The following is a 14,324-nucleotide window of genomic DNA, read 5'->3' as shown; positions in this document are numbered from 1 at the left end:
CTATTGCTACAAATATCTCTGTGCTACTGATGACTGCTTCTGTGCTGCAGGGACACATATGTTCTGCATCATATTTTGAGGTACAGGTCATGTGCGTTCACTGCTGGAGGTTTATTTCATGTGTTTGCAGTGAATCTGAGGATCATCACAGCTTTCCTCGGTGTGCTCAGACCTGGACAGAAACACACCAGCTGAAGTCTCTTCACGAAACACCCTTCGAAACTTGATGCTGTTATTTTGCTGCTTCATGATTGAAATGTCGAGAACATACACAGTGCTTCACTGCACATTAAACCATGAACAATAACTCAGGTGTTTGGAGCAGATGTGTATCAGACAGACACAGAATTCAAATACCATTTATTTTTTACCTTCAAAGTATAATTTTACAGTGTGCTGGGTTTGTACAGTGCTCGAAGGCCGATCGAGGAATATTATCCATGCACTTTCACAAAAAGAGTTTTAGAATTCAAAATTAAACCTGAAAAATCAAAAATAAAGCAGAAGGCAAATGTCATTCTGATGAGACGTTGGTGCAGAAGAACAAACAAAACGATGCTTGTGTGATGCTCTCTGTCACAGAGGAGGAAGCACTCTTAACAGATGGACTGTGCTGCTAGTTAAGATGGTTTAACCCGCTCACAACCCGGTTCAGGACCGGTCTTTGTTAGGATGGGTTTTGGCAGATGTTCAGGACAACCTTCAACAAATCCACGCGTGGTCTATCGAATCAGATCTCTCAGGACACACTGAGTCTGTGTGACTCGGGTCAGGGCTGTGTTTAGCAGAAGCGTCGTGAGCCTAAGTTGATCGTAGCTCTATTGGTGACAACGATTCTGTGATCAATTTAGGCTTACGATGCTTTTGGGAAACACAGCCCGAGTGTTTCTGTGTGCATCGAGTGTTTACAAAATGTACCTTCTTATAGAAACCATCGGAAAGCTAATAAAAGGTCAAGCTTGCATTTAAATGTTTAATTTATCGTTTCTAGTGGTGCAGCGCTTCTGTTATTACACGTCTGTGGAAAAAAAGAAAGACTTCAAGTGAAAGCTTCACATGGCTACAGCAGCTGCAGAATCCATCCTCACGCCATCAACAACGGTCGGCAAAAACAGAACTCTGTACATTAAATATCCTCTTAAAAATAACAACACAAGGACAAGGCCTTTTCATTCAAATGCTCAAACTCTTTCTTCTCAAATTCAACAAAATAACCTCTATTAAAGAAAACCGCACAATAGAATATGGTGGGCTCTGACTTCCCTCGCCGGGATTTTGGTATTCAGACAAAAGAGCCACACTTTATAAATCCAGTAGAGCTGATGAATGCATCCTGATGACCTCCCGCAGATCTCCCCGGATACAGAGCAGTGCGGCCGAGGCTGCATTTTCATTGGACAGGGACAGAGCAAGTGGGAGGAGCCAAGAGGCAGACTCAGAACTAGGGCAACTAAAATTCCATTCAAAGGTGGCAAAACGAGACGAGTTAGTACACTTTCCAGCCCGCTGACTACACAAATGAAACATGGACTCGAGAGCCAGAGAGAATGTGGAGTAAATGTGCCATCTGTCACACCAAGATTAAAGAGGTTAAAGCGGATGGATGACAGAGTGAGCCAGCAGCAGCGGTGTTCAAGACCCTAACAGAAGAACAGAACAAATCAAAGATCTCAATGATGTCTAAATCAGTAGAGCGACACCGAGTTGATCCAGAAACCCCACGGAGAGTCACGAGGACGCAGCGTTTGTCCGCAACGGTTCACACTGAAGCAGCAAACACACCACAAAGCCTCGGGTCTCCCTTCATTCGGCTGCTGTGGTGTGTTCAGATGATGATGATGGAGCTGGAGGGGGTCCAAAGGTCTGGATGTTTGCACACTACCATCACACTCCTGCACGCTCCGCTACAGCGATGTTCTCACGGAGAGTAGCACGTCTGCGCACCCGCATCGCTCCAGGGTCATCATCACAGACAGATGGAGTGTGGAGAGGGCCGTCGGCGCTCCGCTCCGGGGCTCTGAGGCCTGGTCTCGCTCCTGGAGACGAGCGGGATGCGGTCTCGAGGCAAGGTGTGGGCGACTGCTACTCTTTAGTCTGGACGGGAGGGACCTCGTCGACTCCTTCCCAGCTTTCTTGAGGCCTCTGTGGGTTATTCATGTGCTGGGCGGCCGGGCCGGTGTAGGGCTGGTTATTCACCTGCAGAGAGAGAGAACACAAGTCACCTTTATTTTTTATTTATTTAGAACACACTGTAAACACTACAGGACGACCCATAACAGACTTTACTGACGCCGACAGCGAGGCTGGACCACACTACTGAGACCGATTTATCAACCGATAGTTTTAAACATGGATACCGAATGAAAACTAAAATAATGCTTTACTATATAAAAAAACAGTACTGAACCCGAATTTGTAAATGAAATAATTAAAATGATCATTAAAACATAAAAATGTATTAGTACTAGTGAATGTTGAATTAACACACTCTAACGAGGAACTATACTTCTACAGAGAAAGTGTTCATTAATCTTCATTGTATTGTAAAGTGTTATTATTTCCTGGCACCAGTCATGATTAAAGATGACCATCTCTAAATATCTACACAAACACCACAGCAGTGAAATTACATACATACTGATATTGTATGTATACTCTCACACTTTTATTTTGTTGTAAACACACACACACACACACACACACACACACAAACACAAAAGAGCCACGGAAACAAATGTTTCTCAGAAAAATGTACAATACACAATTTAGAGAAAGTGTGATCTATATGAAGCATACAGACTTTATTAGAGCCACGGAAACAAATGTTTCTCAGAAAAATGTACAATACACAATTTTACAGTCTGGGTGAAGTTATTGTGTACATTAACAGCAATTTGGGACAAATATAATGTAATTAAATGAAAAGATATGTGAATGGTGCTCTGTGGCTGCGTTTAAATCTGTGTCTGAATTCTCCTGAAATCGTCTGAAACGTGTCAAAACAAAGAGCAGGAGATGTCAGTGATTTCTGTCTCTAGAGGCCGCTCTCGCTCCGTATAATGACAGCAGACCCTTCTCAGCCGCTCCGGCAACAGACACAACCAGAGAACTACAGTTCCAACAATCAACTATCGATCGGCACCACCGATCCATGGGTGGCGCTCTAGTAAAGACTCGTGGGTCGCTCACCTGCCAGAGCAGCTCGCTGAGGGCCGTGGAGGAGAACTGAGGGTTCTCCCAGCAGCAGAAGCGCAGCAGCTTCACCGTCTCCTCAGAACTGCTGCAGTCCTCGATGATCTTCTTCACGTAGCTGGTGCGCACAAACAGGACTTCGGTCACCGGCTGCTGCAGGGCATGATGGGAGCCGTGAGGCTGGGGTCAGCGTATGGGTTGGGCAGAGGTGGGCTACCTGAGAGAGAAGAGTGAGACCCTCAGAGCCTTCGTTTGATGCAGGGCTGCCCCGTCACAGGCTTAGTCTCTAATTAGATTCATTTACTGCCTCAGATGCGGCTGTTTTAATGATGGACAAAAAAAAAAAAACGCATTTGGTCATCAAAAACTTTAACAGAGTGATTTTCAGAAAATGAAGTGCAAAGTGTCTGATCATATATAAAGCCAAAATACCAACTCTGATGACGCAATGTTTAATTATTGGGGAAAAACTTCCCCTTTCTACCTTTATTTTAATGCTAAGCGGTGTGCCGTGGGATTTTTTTTACATATCAAAACATCAGAATAAGGCTGGGAAACACTGATCTAAAACATGTGAGTGGTAGCTGCTCGCTGTAACGTAAACATAGAGAAATGTGTGCTGTTCAATAGCGGCGCGCTCTTACAATGCTCCATAATTTTTGCTCATACAGATCAGAGTAATACCTCTTTCGAATCTGTGAAAGGTCTACTTTTATTTGTGTGCACTCACAATATCAACACGATGTTGTGGTTCTGTAAAATAATGAAAGCAAAACGGGTGCATTTTCTGCCGTCTCGGTCTCTGTGAACATGAGTGCGTCATAAAACAACAAAACAGGAACCAAAACTCTGTGCTTGCCTCACAGACATAAAAATGCGACTGCTTCAAATGAAGAACTATTACTCGATCAGAAAACTCTTTATTGCAGGGCAGCACTAGTAGAAGGACGGGAGCAGAGTGAACACTCACCGTTAATGGAGGACTGCATGCGTGCTGACACATCACAGCAGCGCACCAGCTGCGAGACCACCGCGTAGAGTTTGCCGAGCTCGGCGTACTGATACTTGATGGGAGGCCCGGGACCCTCGTCCAGCGCCACCAGCATGAACGTGGCAGGAACGCTCAGCTTCAGCAGCTGCATCTTTTCTGAAGAGATTGTATACTAACAAGCTGTATACTAATCATCGCTATTTCTTCAGCTTCTGGTAAAAGATGATCTTGACCTAGAAAGACCAGAGAAGAGGAGCGTAAGTTCACTTCCAGAATAAACATTTCCTGATCATTTACTCTTCCCCGTGTCATCCAAGATGTTCGTGTCTTTCTTTCTTCAGTCGCAAAGAAATTCAGTTTTTTGAGGAAAGCATTCCAGGATTTTTCTCCATACAGTGATTTAAACGTCTAAATGCAGTTTCAGTGCAGCTTCAAAGAGCTCTACACGACCCCCGCCGAGGAACAAGGGTCTTTTCTAGTGAAAACATCGGTCATTCTCTGAAATAAATTAATATTTATACACTTTTTAGCCACAAATGCTTGGCTAGTGTTAGCGCTGCGAAGCGTGTCTTTATTAGCTGATGTTGGAAAGCTCACACGCGGTTAGTTCTTCACCTTTGTACTTCAGTCTCATTTTCTCCAACTTTAAAATCATCAGACATCGTTGTTTTATTGTTGTTCATCGTTGTGCTTCTGCCGTGACTTTTCCAACATCAGCTAAAAAAGCCTAGCATTTTATGGGTAAAAAGTGTATAAATATTAATTTATTTTTAGAAATGACTGATGTTTTCACTAGATAAGACCCTTATTCCTCGGCGGGGGTCGTGTGGAGCTCTTTGAAGCGTATCTGAAACTGCATTTAGACGTTTAAATCACTGTATGGAGAAAAATCCTGGAATGTTTTCATCAAAAAACTGAATTTCTTTGTGATTGAAGACAGACAGACATGAACATCTTGGATGACACGGGGGTGAGTAAATGATCAGGAGATGTTTATTCTGGAAGTGAACTTATCCTTTAACACAAAACACCACTCACCTGGAGGAGGGTTCAGGTAGACGCTGTTGCAGGTCAGCAGTTTCTTCACGAACTGGAAGTACTCGAGGCTGTACTGCATGCGGCTGTGCATGAACTGCACGTTCTGTTTGCGAACGCTGGCCTCGATGGTCAAGGGCATCTTAGGCTGGTTCGTCCGGGGCGCGAGCGTCAGCTCGGAGATGTACTTCAGCAGCTCTCCGTCGCCCCCTGCTGCGTCCATGCGCTCGTAGAACAGGATGTAGGCGTTCCACCAGCGCTTCTGCCACCGGTACGACATGCGCTTCATCATGTACTCTCCACCGAAGCACTGGTTCTTCATCTCCTCGTCATCCTCCATCTTACACTCCGTCACATCACCGTCGTCAAACTTGTACCAGCGGTCCTTCTGTCCGTCGCTGCTGTTCCCGTGCCGCTGCATGACATACGAGTAATAATGTCCGCCGCTGGCCTGCCCCGAGTGCACCAGCACACCCACGAGCCGGTAGCGCGAGCTGTCGTTCGGATCCGACTCCTCCGGCGAGCTCTCAGCGATGACCTGGCTCTCCGGCAGAACCTCGGCACCCTCCAGCTTCGTGTAGGGCTCCATGTCCAGCTCACGAGGGAACTCGAAGTAATCGTTGAACTTGATGGCGCACTTGCGCTCCCAGTCGTAATCGAAGCGCTTCAGCTGGATGGCCAGCACCGGCGGGAGCTTCCTGATGAGGAGACGCTTCACTGTGTCCACCTGAACACAAGCAGAGCTCACCGATCTGCACAGCTCCAATCAGACACGATTCAGGAAACACGTCTCACCTTTTTGTTGCACTTCTCACAGTGGTAGGCATTGGCTCCTTCCAGAAGATCCCCTTTGACGTACTGTTCTAAAGAGTCCAGGAGGTTTTGGTGGTTCCTGATGTCAACATTCAGTGTTGTGAAGGACTCCTCACACTCATACCTCATAACACACACACACACACACACACACACACACACACACACACACACACACACACACACACAGTTAGGGGTGATCTGTGGAGGAAAAAAAACAGCACTCTTCGTGTGATATTAATAACTATATGAAATATGAATATATATTTTTTCTGCCCTCATATCTTGAATATTGTGATCATTCTAAATGAATATAAATAAACATAAACATACAGAAAGAACACAAACAAAACCTGAAACTGGTCATGTATGTGTGCACTCTGTAGGCGTTTTTTTTTTTTTTTTTTGCGATAAACTCAAGATCATATCACACATCGTTAAAACAACAATTACAATTTTAATCGCATACAATAAACATCGCTCACCCCTAGATTATCTATAAACTTTCGGATACTTCAAACACTCTCAGATACTGAAAGTATGTTTTGTTAATCACTTGTAATTGTCTTTTTTCTCCTTTATTACTTTATATTGGCTTGTATGTTTTGAAGCTATATTAAGTTGGTTAAATGCTCAACGGTTGTTCTGATTTATTGTTAATTTGTAATTATTTTAAAAAGTAGACTGCTTGTATAATTTAATACAAATACACAAATAAATTTGATACAAAATGAATTTGAATATGTGGCCATGTGCTGTAATATTGAAAACTGAGGATGTGATGCATCATGATGTTGAATCGTTGACAGGATAATCATAATCGAATTGAATCGTGACACCAGCGATGATTACTCGATTAAAATACACTTAAACATCCTCCTCCTCTCACCTGTGAGGACAACCCTGACAGATCTTCTGGTCTGCAAACGAGCCGCCCAGGATCCTGCTGAGCATGCTGGGATGTCCGAGGGCTTTCAGTGCTTCGTCCAGACTGTCCACCAGGGAATTGAAGAACTCCAGCGCGTCGTGCTGCTCTCTCAGACTGACCGGTTCTCCCTATAACCTGCGGGAACGGTTCACACGCAGTCTTACTTCACATGGAGCAAAGGAGCACTGTGTCACTTCTGAGCCACAAACATCAGCAGACAGAACGACGAAATAAATCCATGTTTCCCCAACATTCCCAAACGAACTGAAGTGCCTCAGACTCAAGCTGAAACAACCAGGGCTGTCACCAACGATTATTTTGTCAATCAAGTAATCAGATAGTTAATTTTTCTGTGGTAATAAAAATACACCTATGTCAACAATATCATTTAAAATGACTTAAAATACATGTATAATAGCAATAAAGCAATAAACATTAGTTCAAATAAACTATCAAAAGCAAGTGATCATATTGTTTTATTGAACAAAACTGTTAAAATACATAATGGATTAACAACGATAGAGCTCATGTACATTACGCAATATTTTACACTTTCCTGCGCAATCTAATCCTTGTTTAATATTGACTAAACATTTAATTCAAATGTCCTCTTAATATTCTCGTCTGTGGAATGTGCCACTTCCGATATTTTACCGGTTACTCAGCACAAGAAAAACGCAATCGAGGATTGTTTTTTAAAACAACACTTACAGCGGTCTCTGGATATAAGGAAACAGGGAGAGATTTTAACTTCCTCACAAATATCCCACAAAGAAAAGCACATGCATTCACGGCTGACTGTACCTGAACTGTTTCCAGAAGCCTCTGGGCACGTAGTACTGCAGACGGGACGCGGCGAGGTGACCGAAGATGACCTGCAGACGCCGCAGCACTCCGATGTTGTACTCCTTACGGTCCTCGGCCTTATTGAGAGAGGGCTCGTCATCAAACTGAGGATGATAACTGAACACATCATCCCTGGGCTCCACATTACTCTGCAGCACAATGACGTTCATTCAGACGCGTTCATCTCTGACGGTTGGGTATCGTTTGAGTTTGATCATAATTTTGATACCGTTTCTGCTTAGCGATTCCAATATGGTTAAAAAAGTCAAACATTTAGATATCAAACATTTATTCTGTCTCTTTAAAAAAATAATAATAATAATTGCTGCTGAATACCATGAACAGAAATCAGCCGGGTACATAAAAACTGGACTCTGTTAAGAGCTGTTTGTGTGCAAAAATAAAGCCGCACAATTCTGGATAAATTAAGACTTTTTTTTAATTGGTTGTAGTTCTCTACATATTAGTTAAACATCTGATGGAATTTCTGAATGGAATGATTCAGTGTTTTTGAATGAATGATATGGTATAGACTCACTTGTTTCATTACTGGATGATTCAGTGGAATTTCTGAATGGAATGATTCAGTGTTTTTGAATGAATGATATGGTATCCGATTCTGGAATTGGAACTGATTTTTGATTCCCAACCCTTATCCGATTCTGGAATTGGAACTGATTTTTGATTCCCAACCCTATCTAAGGGGTTTCGGTATGGCTGAGCGACACGTGTGTGTGTGTGTGTGTGTGTGTGTTTTTGACCTCGTTGTCTCCGGACATGTCGTCGTCGATGTCGCTGCCGGTGCCTTCGATGGCCAGGATGCCGTTGCGGATGGGCGGGATCATGTAGAGCTGCTGGATCACGGAGTTCATGTAGCACGTGGCCCCTGCGTTCTTCAGACCCACGAAGCCTTTGGTCGGCCGCGGCCCCACCGGAGGCAGATACTCCCACTCTGTAAGCGCCTCGCAACCTGAGACCAGACGCAGGAGTTTAAAACACATTACGAGCCTCTCGTTCATGAAACAGGAGCACAGCAATGCATTTCTGGAAAAGAGGCATTCGATTCAATTTATAAAGGATTTACAGAGTGTTTTTCAGATGTTTTGTTGATAAGGCTCCTTGATACACTAAAAGCAAACAATTTAAAACCATCTGGTTCCATTAGGATCAAACCACAGGTCTGTGTTTACGTCAGCCGTATGTTTATGTGAAATGCAGTAAGTCAGTACCTAGATAGTACATGTCTGTGAGCGTGTCCACGATCTGTTTGAGGTTCCGCACGCAGCCGACAGAGAGCGCCACCAGCAGCTCGAAGCCGGCGTTCACAGACGCAGGACTGCTGCACACCGGTGTGGCCTGCTCCGCCGGGAACTCACCGCTCTTCACGAACTGCAGATACACGTTAGACGCCGGGAAGATGAAGTCATCTATCAGCTCCTGTGAGAGACAGATACACATGAAGTGCACTTCACTTTCACAACATATAAACATAAATCAGAGCACAGGCCGGTCACCTTTATCAGATTAGCGCCTCCTTTCTCACAGCCGATGTAGAACTTTTTCTCCGGGGTCTGAAAGGCCAGCAGCTCTTTGGTGACCCCCAGGTGACCCTCTAGAATGGTCTCTTCCACACCCGTCTCTCCGGTCCTCTTCACCTCATCCTGAACGTCCATGAAACCAGAGGAAAGAGAATTAAAGCGATGGCTCCGTGCTGTTCCTGGTGCGTGGAGCGGAGGCGCGGTGGACTCACCCGGATCCTCTTGAGCCAGTCGATCTCGTTGTTGAGCAGCACCTCGGCGTTGGGGAGGTTTATGTTGCTGTTGAAGGCGTAGTTGAGTAAGTGGCGTAAGAGCTTGAAGTAATCGCCAGCGTGCTTCGCTCTTTCCTTCGCCGTACTCTGAAAGAGAAGTGAACAGTTATCCAGACAATCACAAGTGATTAACAAAAAGTACTCTCAGTGTCTGAGAGAGTTCTAAGAACCCGAAAGTTTCCAGACAATCGTAGTTATGGGTTTTCTTTCTCCCTCAGCATTATTGCTGTTTGATTATTACTGATGAGATCACAGACAGAGATTCACACTAATGCACAGATCTAGCTCCACATATCAGAGGATCTGTCCTGTTCTGAAAACATTACTCACTGTGTTTACATCAGTCTCGTATCATTAAAGTACTAATGATAGGATCGAGCTTCAGGACAAACGAACACAAAGCGCAGGAGAAAGTCTGTCAGTTCCTGAGTTTTTGAATCTAATGTATACTGTGTTCCCAAAGGCAGAAAGGAAGCATGTCTAAAGTCAAACACTAAAACAACGGTGAGTGGAAGCTAACACTGTGTTTAATAATTACACTCCATTACTGCATCGTGATGCATCATAGACACGCACACAGGTGCATGATGGGTAGAGATGTTGCATGTAAACTCCGGGTCAGACCTGCGAGCAGCTGTAGTCCAGGATCTTGATGTGGGCGCTCAAAGCCTGGTCCATGATGTCGACGGGGACGTCGTCGCTGTGTGCCAGGTTCCACAGCAGGTTGAGCACTTTGTGAGCCATCACTCCGTCCTTATCGTCCTCCGCCAGCCTGCGGATCAACTCCAGAAGCTTCTCCCGCTGCTTCTTACCAGCGTTCGTCCAACTGGCCTGCATCAGAACACACAGACTGACCCCAGCGTGCTCTCTCAGCACCGTCCTGCGTTACACGACGAGTGTGAGGCTCACCTCGAAGCAGGCGAACAGATGATCGAGTTGCTCCGGGGAAAAATCCCACGCTAGCTTGGCCAACAGATCGTGGACGTTCTTGACGATGGCTTCGTGTTTACCAGCCTGAGAGAAGACGACACAGCAGTGTCCCGACCTAGTCTACAACACACTTCAGATCAGATCCTAATGTACGTTTTTCTGGACACTTAATATTTGGAAATATAATCGACTTGATATCAAAGACAGCACTGTAAGAGAACTGAGCTGGTGATGACATCAGGGTTTTCTCCAGAGCTGCTTTATAGATTAATTAAACTCATTCTATAATAGATTAAAAAAACACAGTTATTAATCTGAACTGAATCAACAATAAACTGACTTTAACTAAAACTGGACTGTTTTCTATTGTCCTGTTTTTAGAGCTGCTGACACCAGGACACGTTTCCGTCAGGAAAAATGTTTTGTCACCAGGAAATGTTTTCCCAGCAGTTTAGCCAGCTAGCACCTGCTTTAGCATCTGTGTGAGGGAGTACTGTACAGCTCTTTATTATTAACAATAAAAACAATACAATATCAGAAAACAGACGTAGACTGTGGAGGAGACGGTTTGTGAAGCTCTCTGAGAGAAAACTCATGTAGAGAAACACTGAACGGCTGTGGGATCACGGGCTGGTTAACTAGTATAACCGTAACTAGTTAGGTTATGAACCTGAGCCGCCCAGATGCTGTCCAGGTCCTGCAGGGTCAGAGCTTTCTCCTTAATGACGAAGCGCAGGATCTTCTCCAGCTTCTCCACGTACTGCGGCTGGTGAAGACTGTCTCTCAGAACGATGGACAGAATGCTGTTCTGCTGAATCCATTCCTGAACACAAACAACATCATGAGCACTTCCTGTAGCGCCACATGAGTGCAGGAAGTGTCTAACACTCACACATGCACTTAAACCTAAGCTCTTGAGTAAATATTCCCAAAATTATTCAATGCTTTTTCACTCAAAAACTGAGGTTTAAGCTCAGATCAGTGAGGAAAAATAATAATTTGACAAAAAGATTAAATCCTATATTGAGTTGAAATTGAAAAAAATTGAAAAAAACTGCATGTAATTTATGACCAGAAATGATAATGTAGCATAATGAGAGATTGACCAGCCTTTTAAAAAAAAACTGCATGTAATTTATGACCAGAAATAGCAGATTAGGTGGATTTTCAGCACAAAACAGTTTAAATCTACAGGTGCACACGACACAGTTGAGCTGCGTTTCTCTTTCTCTGTGAGCTGCACATCAGGGACTTCATGTCATATTTACTGTGAGAGTAATATTTGTGTTCTTACAGCCATTCGCTCGGCGGTCAGCCACTCCTCTTCCTCTGGGTGTCCGTGCCGGTGTGTGTAATACGACACGCTCGAGATCACCTTGTTGACTTCATTCAGTGCATTCATTTTCCCATTAAATGAAGAAATCTGCAACAAGCTGTAAAACAGACGAGAGCAGATCAGACTAGACACGACGTCAGATCAACAGCACAAGCTTATAAACCAGAAACGAACGCTTACCGAAGGATCATTTTTAACCTGAAGATTTCCAGGTTCTTGACGGTTTCCTCCTGACCAGGAACTCTAGACGCCAGGTTCTTCAAGGACTTTATGATCATGGACAGAGCATCGTTCTTGGCCTCCTTCTTCAGCTCCTCGTCTGTGAGGTTCTCCAGAAACTGTGGGACCATCTCGATTATAGGTCAGAAAAACTTCCTCACCGTGTGCAAAGTCAAGAACTCGTAGCACTGGCCGAAAGGTCTGGAAAATAATAGAGAAAGGATGAGACTCAGGAGACGGCAGAAGCGAGGGAGCTGTCAGGTGTTTATTTAAGGACTGCAGATGGACGTACCTGATGAGAGCTGCGATGATCTGCACGTTGAGAGCCTGGCCGCTCGTGAAGCGATCGTGCAGAATCTGGAACCCGTTCAACGTCCCGAACTTATTGATGAGGTGCACCAGCCAACCCTGAACCAGAGACACAGATGACGATCTGATTGAGATTTCAATTTCATTTTGATTTATGGTGCAGCCCTATCCCATCCACATTCGATTCATCACCCGTGACATCGGACCTTTTTTACTGAGATCTACAGCAGCCTCCAGCAGAACCTCCAGCTCTCCTTTGGGCAGGACCGGAACCACCCAGCGCGGCCTGGACCACAGGAAACCACATTAAACCACATGAACCCCACACAGACAGAAACCCCGCACAGTCTGAGGTCGGCGCCGCTGCTGACCGGTTGATCATTTCGTCCAGCTTGGCCAGGTCTGTGTGGGGGAAGGCAGGCTCCTCCTCTTCCTGTGTGGGCGGGGCTTCTCCCTGCCCCGCTTCCTCTGGCGGACCGATGGGAGACGTCTCATTGGAGGAGTTCGGTGAGGGCGTCTAAACATAACAGCACAACGTCAGGCGGAAGAGGAACAACAGGAAGCTGTTCTTTATGCAGTAACTGATGCTTTGGTTCATACAGAACACTGAGCAGCGGGTCTAGAATATAATAAAACAAACAGAGCTTGACCAAGGCTATGTTTACACTAGAGCTTTTTGTTTTAAAATGCATAACTGCACAGTGCTTTTTTCAGAGACTTGTGAAAACGCTGAAGACCCGGTTTTAGTTTGAAAACTCCGGGGTTGCGTTTCAGTGTAAATGGACCAAAACAGAGACTTTTGAAAACGATGACATCTTGTTATAAACATATATTATTATATATTATAAAAAAAAACCAAGATTGCTACAACAACACAGACAATTAATGTATTGTCGCAATCGTATGTTTATTGTCTTTAAGTTTCCTCAGTTAAAATGTATCTATCTGTGTTTTATTCAGTGATAACTGGATATCTCTGTCCATATTAGGGATTTCCTGGAGCGAGGTCAGTAGTATAACTTCTGCGATGCATGCGTGTAGTTTCTGCGGCTTCCAGTATGAATTAAACACTCATTACATGACGTGTGTACTCAGTAATGCTCACAACACCCATAATGGGTAAAAATAGGAAAGATAATTCTTTTCTCTAAAGAATGCATAAGATACAAGTGGATGCATAAGATTATCGTCATTGATATCGTTATCACAATACATACCAGAAATGATTGTGATATATTTTAAAACCCATCTCTACTGAATTCTATTGCAATTGTTACTATTATTGCACTTATATACAAAACTTTGTACTGTATGCTTGTTACAGAGTGTGTGTGATGTGCACCTGGTTCTGGGTCTGGTTCTGGCTCTCGTTGCCCCCCACGGGCGAGCCGCGGGTGGTGGCCGTCATGCTCGATGTGGGGCAGATCTTTGCAATCTTGTCTGTTTATGTGGCGGGAGCCGGGTGAGAATGTACTGCCCACACATCAGCAGCGGGGCGTTTCCAGCGGCTGAGGGAGTGAGATCGAAGCACCTGGAGCTCAGGCCGGGCCGCAGAGACCATCGCATCACCTGCAAGACACACAGATGGAGAAGAGACACGGTTTGAGTTTAACCGGCTGTGCAGATCAGATGTCGCCGCTAACTTTAACCGGAGACCAGCTGCTGTCGTCCGTCCAAACACACACGAGCGGTCAGGACGCGTGCGTGTCTGTCCTGCTGCTCGATCGCCGCTCAGATCTATTTAAAGGGAATTATGCCGTGATTTACTCAGCCTCAAGCCATCCTAGGTGTGTATGACTTTCTTCTTTCAGATTAATCCATTTGTAGTTAAATATAAAAACATCCTGGCTCTTCCAAGCTATATAATGGCAGTGGATGGGTGTTATCTTTCAGTAGTCTAATAAAGCTCTGGGGA

At 44.6% G+C, this 14,324-nt stretch overlaps 1 pseudogene; it reads right to left on the bottom strand.

The window, feature by feature from the left end:
- Nucleotides 1-351: 351 nt before the first annotated feature.
- On the bottom strand, nt 352-13,888 carry LOC109077460 (annotated as a pseudogene).
- Between the last annotated feature and the right edge of the window lie 436 nt (nt 13,889-14,324).

The sequence above is a fragment of the Cyprinus carpio genome, unplaced genomic scaffold (assembly GCF_018340385.1).
Source record: "Cyprinus carpio isolate SPL01 unplaced genomic scaffold, ASM1834038v1 S000006459, whole genome shotgun sequence".
Lineage (NCBI taxonomy): Eukaryota > Metazoa > Chordata > Actinopteri > Cypriniformes > Cyprinidae > Cyprinus > Cyprinus carpio.
This window is presented reverse-complemented; position numbering and strand designations above follow the sequence as displayed.